This window comes from Phyllobates terribilis, unplaced genomic scaffold (assembly GCF_046119375.1).
Source record: "Phyllobates terribilis strain yellow unplaced genomic scaffold, ASM4611937v1 Scaffold_5__5_contigs__length_657084704, whole genome shotgun sequence".
Lineage (NCBI taxonomy): Eukaryota > Metazoa > Chordata > Amphibia > Anura > Dendrobatidae > Phyllobates > Phyllobates terribilis.
Window position 1 is genome coordinate 361,755,868 of NW_027362765.1, and position 10,395 is coordinate 361,766,262.

Sequence of the window (10,395 nt, forward strand, 5' to 3'; positions counted from 1 at the left end):
TTTGCCTCCCATTGATTGCAAAGCGATTCAGATATGTTCAACAAATTTTATGGAGAGCATCGGGAAGTTCGCCAATTTGAAAAGAATCGAACCTTAAGAGGTTTGCTTATCTCTATCCTGTTACCACTTTGTCACAGATCGAACACATCGAACAGATCCCACCACTGTCACCAGCTTGTTAGGGGAATGCAACTCCGCTGCCTCCAATCATCATGGTAATCACGCAATTGACTGATGAAGGATGGACGAGACCATGGCTGTTTTCATTACTAGGCCAATTATTGGGGAACTTACAGTGAGCGTATGGTATATACATCTCCGATTCCAGCTCATTGAATATGTTTATTTACCTCAGTACAGTCACTGCCAGCTTCGCAATAACAAAAAGAACCCCTAGCTGCCACCACCAATCGTTTATACAGGCTGATTGGACACCTGGTACAGGTAGCGTATGGCTTCAGGGGTGCAGTTTACAGAGCAAGAGGAACAAAACTAATACATTTTATATATTAAATCCATAAAGATAAAAAATATACAATGATGATACAAAATGAGAACAAAACAATATGGTATATACAATCACATAGGATTAAAAGGAATAACAAAAGAAAATGACTAAACCTGATGTCACGGAAATGGCTCAGGGAAGCGCTCCGATTGGGAAAATGGAACACTCTCACAGTAAACTTATGTCTTTCTGAATGAACAAAGACAGAGACCCAAACTTTAATTTTTATTAGATCAAGGCTACGACCACATACCCCACCCTTGATAAGCTCACATGAAGCTGGTTGTGGGATATGCTAGATCCTTCAGAATTCCATGAGATCCCCAACTTACAGGATATTTTTGCCCCTGTAGTTCCCAGGCTGTAGATATCGCTGTCATGTTTCCTATCTTGATTTTATCTTTTTATGGAGATGAAACATGCCGCAGATAGAATCATCCATTAGATAAATATTAAGTTGGTTGGGGTTCTAGTGGCCCTATGGTGATATGAGTGAATGTGTGATGTTCATTCCTTCGCTATTACTCCCATAAATATCGGATTGATGCTAAACCCCAATATTCATTTCTGGATGCCGGAGACAAAAAGTCTCGGAACAATTATTTGATCAGAGGAAACCCTATCTCTGGCAAAGGTACTTCACTGCCTCTGAGTAAATTAATCTCAGACTTGTTGTCTTTTTGTCAAAGCGTTTCTCTGCTATAAGTACCTGGTCACTGCAGGAGATCCCTACTGCAATGGAAGTTGAAGTGTTATTTCTCTGTCTACTTCCTCAGTTATAATTAGTTTCTCTCTCCCCTAGATATAATTGGTTTCTCTCTTCCCAGCTATAATTAATCCCATATGTTCAATGTGAAGGGGACAAGTCCCCTCCCAGGAGATGTCTGCATGGATTTTAATTTTTCTCTACGACAATTATTATTTTTATCTTCTTTGTATCTACATCACTCATATAGCATGTTAACCCGCCACGCAGCGGCACTGCTCTCTTGTAGTCAGGTATTTGTTTTCTTCCTCCCTTTTGCAGCAAGATGATAATAAATGTTGGCTGGAGTAAGAAAACAGACGCCGATTTAGAAGAAGGTGATTTTTTTTCTGTGTTTATCCAAATTTGTACGCCTGTAAAATTATTAATTTCTTGTTAGAGTCGGCATGAAACAGTCATAACAAACTCGATAATATGGGTCATGGAAATCCGCTGAAGTTCTTGACAGCTCCATCTGCCACAGTCAGCGCGCTTCGGGTTTTTTTTTTCCTCTGAGTGGCTTTGTGAAGAGTCGTCATTCCCAGTAGATCGGCAGAAACAATTACTTGGACACAGCTGCTGCATCTCCTCGAGTGAAGGTGGTTACAGCTCCTGAAAAGTATTAGATAATAGTCACTAGCAGAACCAATATCTAACAGTATTAATGGCGAACAGAAATGTCTGTGGATGCCCCAAAAAGGCTTTCAGACACGGTAGAGTGACTAGTAGAACTCCAGAGGGTGGGATCTTTACGGTTTTTGTACAAAGTGCAAAATTTTCAAGGAATAGTTCAAGAAAATTGATACACATAAAGCAGCTTTTAAAGAGAACCTGTCAGCAACATTTTGCAAGTTAAAGACATGGCTGCAATGCCGATAAAATTGATACATTTGGTGAAGAAATGCTTTGTTGTTCATCTTTAGTCACCATGTGAAGTTTTCAATTTAAATTTCTATGCACTGTACATGGTGTCTTATTCTCCCAGTGTACCCAGGTTATACCAGCTGTACATATATAATTATATACAGGAGGAGATGTCCAGGTTATACCAGCTGTACATATAGAATTATATACAGGAGATGCCCAGGTTATACCAGCTGTACATATATAATTATATACAGAAGATGCCCAGGTTATACCAGTTGTCCATATATAGTTATATACAGGAGATAACCAGGTTATACCAGCTGTACATATATAATTATATACAGGAGATGCCCAGGTTATACCAGCTGTACATATAGAATTATATACAGGAGATACCCAGGTTATACCAGATGTATATATATAATTACATACAGGAGATGCCAAGGTTATAACAGCTGTACATATATAATTATATACAGGAGATACCCAGGTTACACCGGCTGTACATATATAATTATATACAGGAGATGCCCAGGTTATACCAGCTGTACATATATAATTATATACAGGAGATACCCAGGTTATACCAGATGTATATATATAATTACATACAGGAGATGCCCAGGTTATACCAGCTGTACATATATAATTATATACAGGAGATGCCCAGGTTATACCAGCTGTACATATAGAATTATATACAGGAGATGCCCAGGTTATACCAGATGTATATATATAATTACATACAGGAGATGCCAAGGTTATAACAGCTGTACATATATAATTATATACAGGAGATACCCAGGTTACACCGGCTGTACATATATAATTATATACAGGAGATGCCCAGGTTATACCAGCTGTACATATATAATTACATACAGGAGATGCCAAGGTTATAACAGCTGTACATATATAATTATATACAGGAGATGCCCAGGTTATACCAGCTGTACATATATAATTATATACAGGAGATGCCCAGGTTATAACAGCTGTACATATATAATTATATACAGGAGATACCCAGGTTACACCGGCTGTACATATATAATTATATACAGGAGATGCCCAGGTTATACCAGCTGTACATATATAATTACATACAGGAGATGCCAAGGTTATAACAGCTGTACATATATAATTATATACAGGAGATGCCCAGGTTACACCGGCTGTATATATATAATTATATACAGGGGATGCCCAGGTTATACCAGCTGTACATATATAATTACATACAGGAGATGCCAAGGTTATACCAGCTGTACATATATAATTACATACAGGAGATGCTCAGGTTATACCAGCTGTACATATATAATTACATACAGGAGATGCTCAGGTTATACCAGCTTACTTATTGTGGTAGTGCGGCTCACTCGACTGCACGCGGTCGTAGACACAGGTACGCTGTCTCTTTAAATTTCTTGTTGGTTTATTTAAATGCGCCATAGTGGTAACACGAAGCACAGGCCTTGCGATAGCGGGGATCCGGCCGCTCAGAGTTTAGCAAACAAACACTGGTTCACTTTCAGCACAAACACCAGCACCTCTCTGGAGTTAGCCTCTCCAGACATACTGAACAACTAATGCCTCATCAGGTCTTCTACTTAAACCCCAGACCACACCCTGGGGTGGAGATATGGAGACCAACCTACCACTCGCTCTATGGTTATTCTCAAAAACCCAGCCCTTAAAATGGCTGCTTAACCCTTAGACACTTCGTATGCTGGAGCAAAACCTCTGGGTATTTAATCACTGAAGCTAATAGCCTCAGTGAAACATACCTCCCCTCCCGCACTTTCCCAATGACTTTGTCACATATCCCCCCCTCGCTAAACAGGGAAGTCTGCACAGGGCATCTACATTACCATGTAGCTTCCCGGGCCTGTGATCCACATAAAAACTAAAGTCCTGGAGGGCTAGAAACCACATAGTCACCCGGGCATTCTTCCCCCTCCTTTCCCTCATCCATCTAAGGGGGGCATGATCTGACACCAGCCTGATCTTCCGGCCTATCAGATAGTACCTCAGCGTGTCATTTGCCCATTTGATGGCCAAGCACTTTTCACAGGAGGAGAGTTTCCTACTCAGGAACAGGACTGGTTTAACCTGGGCATCTCCTGTATATAATTATATATGTACAGCTGGTATAACCTGGGCATCTCCTGTATATAATTATATATATGTACAGCTGGTATAACCTGGACATCTCCTCCTGTATATAATTATATATGTACAGCTGGTATAACCTGGGCATCTCCTGTATATAATTATATATATGTACAGCTGGTATAACCTGGACATCTCCTGTATATAATTATATATGTACAGCAGGTATAACCTGGGCATCTCCTGTATATAATTATATATGTACAGCTGGTATAACCTGGGCATCTTCTGTATATAATTATATATGTACAGCTGGTATAACCTGGGCATCTCCTGTATATAATTATATATGTACAGCTGGTATAACCTGGGCATCTCCTGTATATAATTATATATGTACAGCTGGTATAACCTGGGCATCTCCTGTATATAATTATATATGTACAGCCGGTATAACCTGGGCATCTCCTGTATATAATTATATATGTACAGTTGGTATAACCTGGGCATCTCCTGTATATAATTATATATGTACAGCTGTTATAACCTGGGCATCTCCTGTATATAATTATATATGTGTACAGCTGGTATAACCTGGGCATCTCCTGTATATAATTATATATATGTACAGCTGGTATAACCTGGGCATCTCCTGTATATAATTATATATGTACAGCAGGTATAACCTGGGCATCTCCTGTATATAATTATATATTTACAGCTGGTATAACCTGGGCATCTTCTGTATATAATTATATATGTACAGCTGGTATAACCTGGGCATCTCCTGTATATAATTATATATGTACAGCTGGTATAACCTGGGCATCTCCTGTATATAATTATATATGTACAGCTGGTATAACCTGGGCATCTCCTGTATATAATTATATATGTACAGCCGGTATAACCTGGGCATCTCCTGTATATAATTATATATGTACAGTTGGTATAACCTGGGCATCTCCTGTATATAATTATATATGTACAGCTCGTATAACCTGGGCATCTCCTGTATATAATTATATATGTACAGCTGGTATAACCTGGGCATCTCCTGTATATAATTATATATGTACAGCCGGTATAACCTGGGCATCTCCTGTATATAATTATATATGTACAGCTGGTGTAACCTGGGCATCTCCTGTATATAATTATATATGTACAGCTGGTATAACCTGGGCATCTCCTGTATATAATTATATATGTACAGCTGGTATAACCTGGGCATCTCCTGTATATAATTATATATGTACAGCTGGTATAACCTGGGCATCTCCTGTATATAATTATATATGTACAGTTGGTATAACCTGGGCATCTTCTGTATATATGTACAGCTGGTATAACCTGGGCATCTCCTTTATATAATTATATATGTACAGTTGGTATAACCTGGGCATCTCTTGTATATAATTATATATATAATACATATATGATTATATACAGAAGATGCCCAGGTTATACCGGCTGTATAGCTGTATATATATAATTATATGCAGAAGATGGCCAGGTTATAACGGCTGTACATATATAATTATATACAGGAGATGCCCAGGTTATACCAGCTGTACGTATATAATTATACACAGGAGATACTCAGGTTATACCAGCTGTAATTATATAATTATATAAAGGAGATGCCCAGATTATACCAGCTGTACATATATAATTATATACAGGAGATGTCCAGGTTATACCAGCTGTACATATATAATTATATACAGGAGATACCCAGGTTATACCAGCTGTACATATATAATTATATACAGGAGATACCCAGGTTATACCAGCTGTACATATATAATTATATACAGGAAATGCCCAGGTTATACCAGCTGTACATATATAATTATATACAGGAGATACCCAGGTTATACCAGCTGTACATATATAATTATATACAGGAGATACCCAGGTTATACCAGCTGTACATATATAATTATATACAGGAGATGTCCAGGTTATACCAGCTGTACATATATAATTATATACAGGAGATGCCCAAGTTATACCATCTGTACATATATAATTATATACAGAAGATGCCCAGATTATACCAGCTGTACATATATAATTATATACAGGAGATGCCCAGGTTATACCAGCTGTACATATATAATTATATACAGGAGATGCCCAGGTTATACCAGCTGTACGTATATAATGATATGCAGGAGATACCCAGGTTATACCAGCTGTACATATATAATTATATACAGGAGATGCCCAGGTTATACCAGCTGTACATATATAATTATATACAGGAGATGCCCAGGTTATACCAGCTGTACATATATAATTATATACAGGAGATGCCCAGGTTATACCAGCTGTACATATATAATTATATACAGAAGATGCCCAGATTATACCAGCTGTACATATATAATTATATACAGGAGATGCCCAGGTTATACCAGCTGTACATATATAATTATATACAGGAGATGCCCAGGTTATACCAGCTGTACATATATAATGATATGCAGAAGATACCCAGGTTATACCAGCTGTACATATATAATTATATACAGGAGATGCCCAGGTTATACCAGCTGTACATATATAATTATATACAGGAGATGCCCAGGTTATACCAGCTGTACATATATAATTATATACAGGAGATGCCCAGGTTATACCAGCTGTACATATATAATTATATACAGGAGATGCCCAGGTTATACCAGCTGTACATATATAATTATATACAGGAGATACCCAGGTTATACCAGCTGTACATATATAATTATATACAGGAGATGCCCAGGTTATACCAGCTGTACATATATAATTATATACAGGAGATGCCCAGGTTATACCAGCTGTACATATATAATTATATACAGGAGATGCCCAGGTTATACCAGCTGTACATATATAATTATATACAGGAGATGCCCAGGTTATACCAGCTGTACATATATAATTATATACAGGAGATGCCCAGGTTATACCAGCTGTACATATATAATTATATACAGGAGATGCCCAGGTTATACCAGCTGTACATATATAATTATATACAGGAGATGTCCAGGTTATACCAGCTGTACATATATAATTATATACAGGAGATGCCCAGGTTATACCAGCTGTACATATATAATTATATACAGGAGATGCCCACGTTATACCAGCTGTACATATATAATTATATACAGGAGATGCCCAGGTTATACCAGCTGTACATATATAATTATATACAGGAGATGCCCAGGTTATACCAGCTGTACATATATAATGATATACAGGAGATGCCCAGGTTATACCAGCTGTACATATATAATGATATACAGAAGATACCCAGGTTATACCAGCTGTACATATATAATTATATACAGGAGATGCCCAGGTTATACCAGCTGTACATATATAATTATATACAGGAGATGCCCAGGTTATACCAGCTGTACATATATAATTATATACAGGAGATGCCCAGGTTATACCAGCTGTACATATATAATTATATACAGGAGATGCCCAGGTTATACCAGCTGTACATATATAATTATATACAGGAGATGCCCAGGTTATACCAGCTGTACATCTATAATTATATACAGAAGATGCCCAGGTTATACCAGCTGTACATATATAATTATATACAGGAGATGCCCAGGTTGTACCAGCTGTACATATATAATTATATACAGAAGATGCCCAGGTTATACCAGCTGTACATATATAATTATATACAGGAGATACCCAGGTTGTACCAGCTGTACATATATAATTATATACAGGAGATGCCCAGGTTGTACCAGCTGTACATATATAATTATATACAGGAGATGCCCAGGTTGTACCAGCTGTACATATATAATTATATACAGAAGATGCCCAGGTTGTACCAGCTGTACATATATAATTATATACAGAAGATGCCCAGGTTATAGCAGCTGTACATATATAATTATATACAGGAGATGCCCAGGTTATACCAGCTGTACATATATAATTATATACAGGAGATACACAGATTATACCAGCTGTACATATATAATGATATACAGGAGATGCCCAGGTTGTACCAGCTGTACATATATAATTATATACAGGAGATGCCCAGGTTGTACCAGCTGTACATATATAATTATATACAGAAGATGCCCAGGTTATAGCAGCTGTACATATATAATTATATACAGGAGATGCCCAGGTTATACCAGCTGTACATATATAATTATATACAGGAGATGCCCAGGTTATACCAGCTGTACATATATAATTATATACAGGAGATGCCCAGGTTATACCAGCTGTACATATATAATTATATACAGGAGATGCCCAGGTTGTACCAGCTGTACATATATAATTATATACAGAAGATGCCCAGGTTATACCAGCATGCGCCCTATCTTTACATGCTAGCAGACACTCATACCTGGTGGAGTAGATTGATTATACACCTGGTGTATTGCGATTTGTTTTTGTCTTTGTGCCCCGTGCTCCGCGTCTCTGATATTTCGGCTGTCCCCCGTTGATCACAGGCAGGCGATTTCTCTGCTCTTTCTTATTCTATCTCGGGCAATATCTCCATTTCTCACTGAAGTCTCTGAACTTCAAGAGCAGCAACAAAACTTCAAACTGAGTCCCGTCCTCCGTGTCTAAATCGTGCGCGGATTTGGCAGGTGACGAAAGCGCTCTCTGTTCCGGCTGTCTGCAAATTCAAGTGCAACCCTGTCTGATGAAAGATGCAATTACCGGTTTGTCACCGTCCCCTGTAATACAGCTCGGCATCTGCTCTGATTACAGATCACAGCGCTTTGGATACGTGATAAAGTTTTATCCTTGCAGCTCAGGCAACTTACAATGACTTTATTTGTCTTTACAGGGGATCGGCCATGGCAGGAATAGAAATCGAAATTTAGAATTTTAAGGACTTATATATTGAGACATATCTTTAGCTAGGGCCATTGATTTCAAATTGGTGGGGGTCTGACAGATGCCCCCTTTGATCAGCGGCTTTTAGATGGAGTTACGCGGTGTACAAAGCGAAATCAGCACAGCGCCATACACTATGTAGTGGATGTTCTAGGTACTGCAGCCCTGATCCCTTTCACTTTAATAGGAACTAAGCTGCAGTACTTGGAATGGCCACTTTACAGTGTTTGGCGCAGAGCTTTTCCCCTGTATACAGTTTTTACATCTGGTCGCCTCCGGAGCTGAAAACAGCTGATTTATTGGGTGCCAGATGTAAGGTCCCCACTGTTCTGATACTGATGACCTATCCTGAGGACAAATCATCAATATATACTTAGACATAGGATAAAAGCCAAACCAGAATCTCAATTTGCAGACAAATGTTTTGGGACGTTGCCCCTCCTCAGTGCAAACCATGAGATCTGATTTGGCTGTATGACAGGCCTCTGACTCGACTTATAAGTCTCCTTTCTCTGGCATGTCACTCTCACCAAGGAGAGACGTTACCCCTTAGATCCCAGTCAGAGGCCTCTCATATAGCCAAATCAGATCTCATGCTTTGCACTGAGGAGCGGGCGACACCCTGAAACACTGTGTCTGCAAACTGAGAGTCATGAGGCGAAGCTCGTTAAAGGGTCGATATTGTCTTTTTTAGGATTGCCACTTCCTATAGGTGGCGCTAGAGTTCCAGGCCTCTTCCTCTCTGAAGAGGCAATTTGCATATTTGTCATCCTGTTTCATGATTGGCTGTATTTTTGGGGTTGTGTGAGTCTCAGGGGACTCGGGTGTGAATGTGAACCAACATTATTTTCTCCCTTTACTCCTGATGATGTCATTAGCATTCTGCTTGCAGGGGCATAGCCTAGCGTTACGCCGTTAGCAGTCACACCCCACCCCTGTGTACAGAGCTGGGTAGGCAATGAGCAATAAGCTATAGAATTAAATATCGCTACGTTGTTGAGATCAGAGAGGATTTTTCTGAAGAGGTTTAGTGCAGAATTGCTTTTATTTATAAGCACTTTGGAATTTTTACCCAGACGTCACAAGCTCTTTAATGATTTTTCTGTCATTTTAGATCCCAACAAGAAAAATAAATAAATAAAATGTAACTGGAATCCCTGATTTATGTGAATAAAGGTTCATCTGTGTTTAAATACAAACTAATGCAAGTTTTTAATACACTTTTCTTGCTTTTTTAAGATCTATTTTGCTTTCAGAGAAT

At 38.6% G+C, this 10,395-nt stretch overlaps 1 long non-coding RNA gene across 1 annotated transcript; it reads right to left on the bottom strand.

The window, feature by feature from the left end:
- Nucleotides 1-322: 322 nt before the first annotated feature.
- Nucleotides 323-9,037, bottom strand: LOC141271174 (uncharacterized). Its single transcript, XR_012321853.1, has 2 exons — nucleotides 8,635-9,037; nucleotides 323-1,865 (listed from the first exon to the last, which is right to left on the bottom strand). It is a non-coding gene; the product is annotated as an uncharacterized lncRNA (long non-coding RNA).
- Between the last annotated feature and the right edge of the window lie 1,358 nt (nucleotides 9,038-10,395).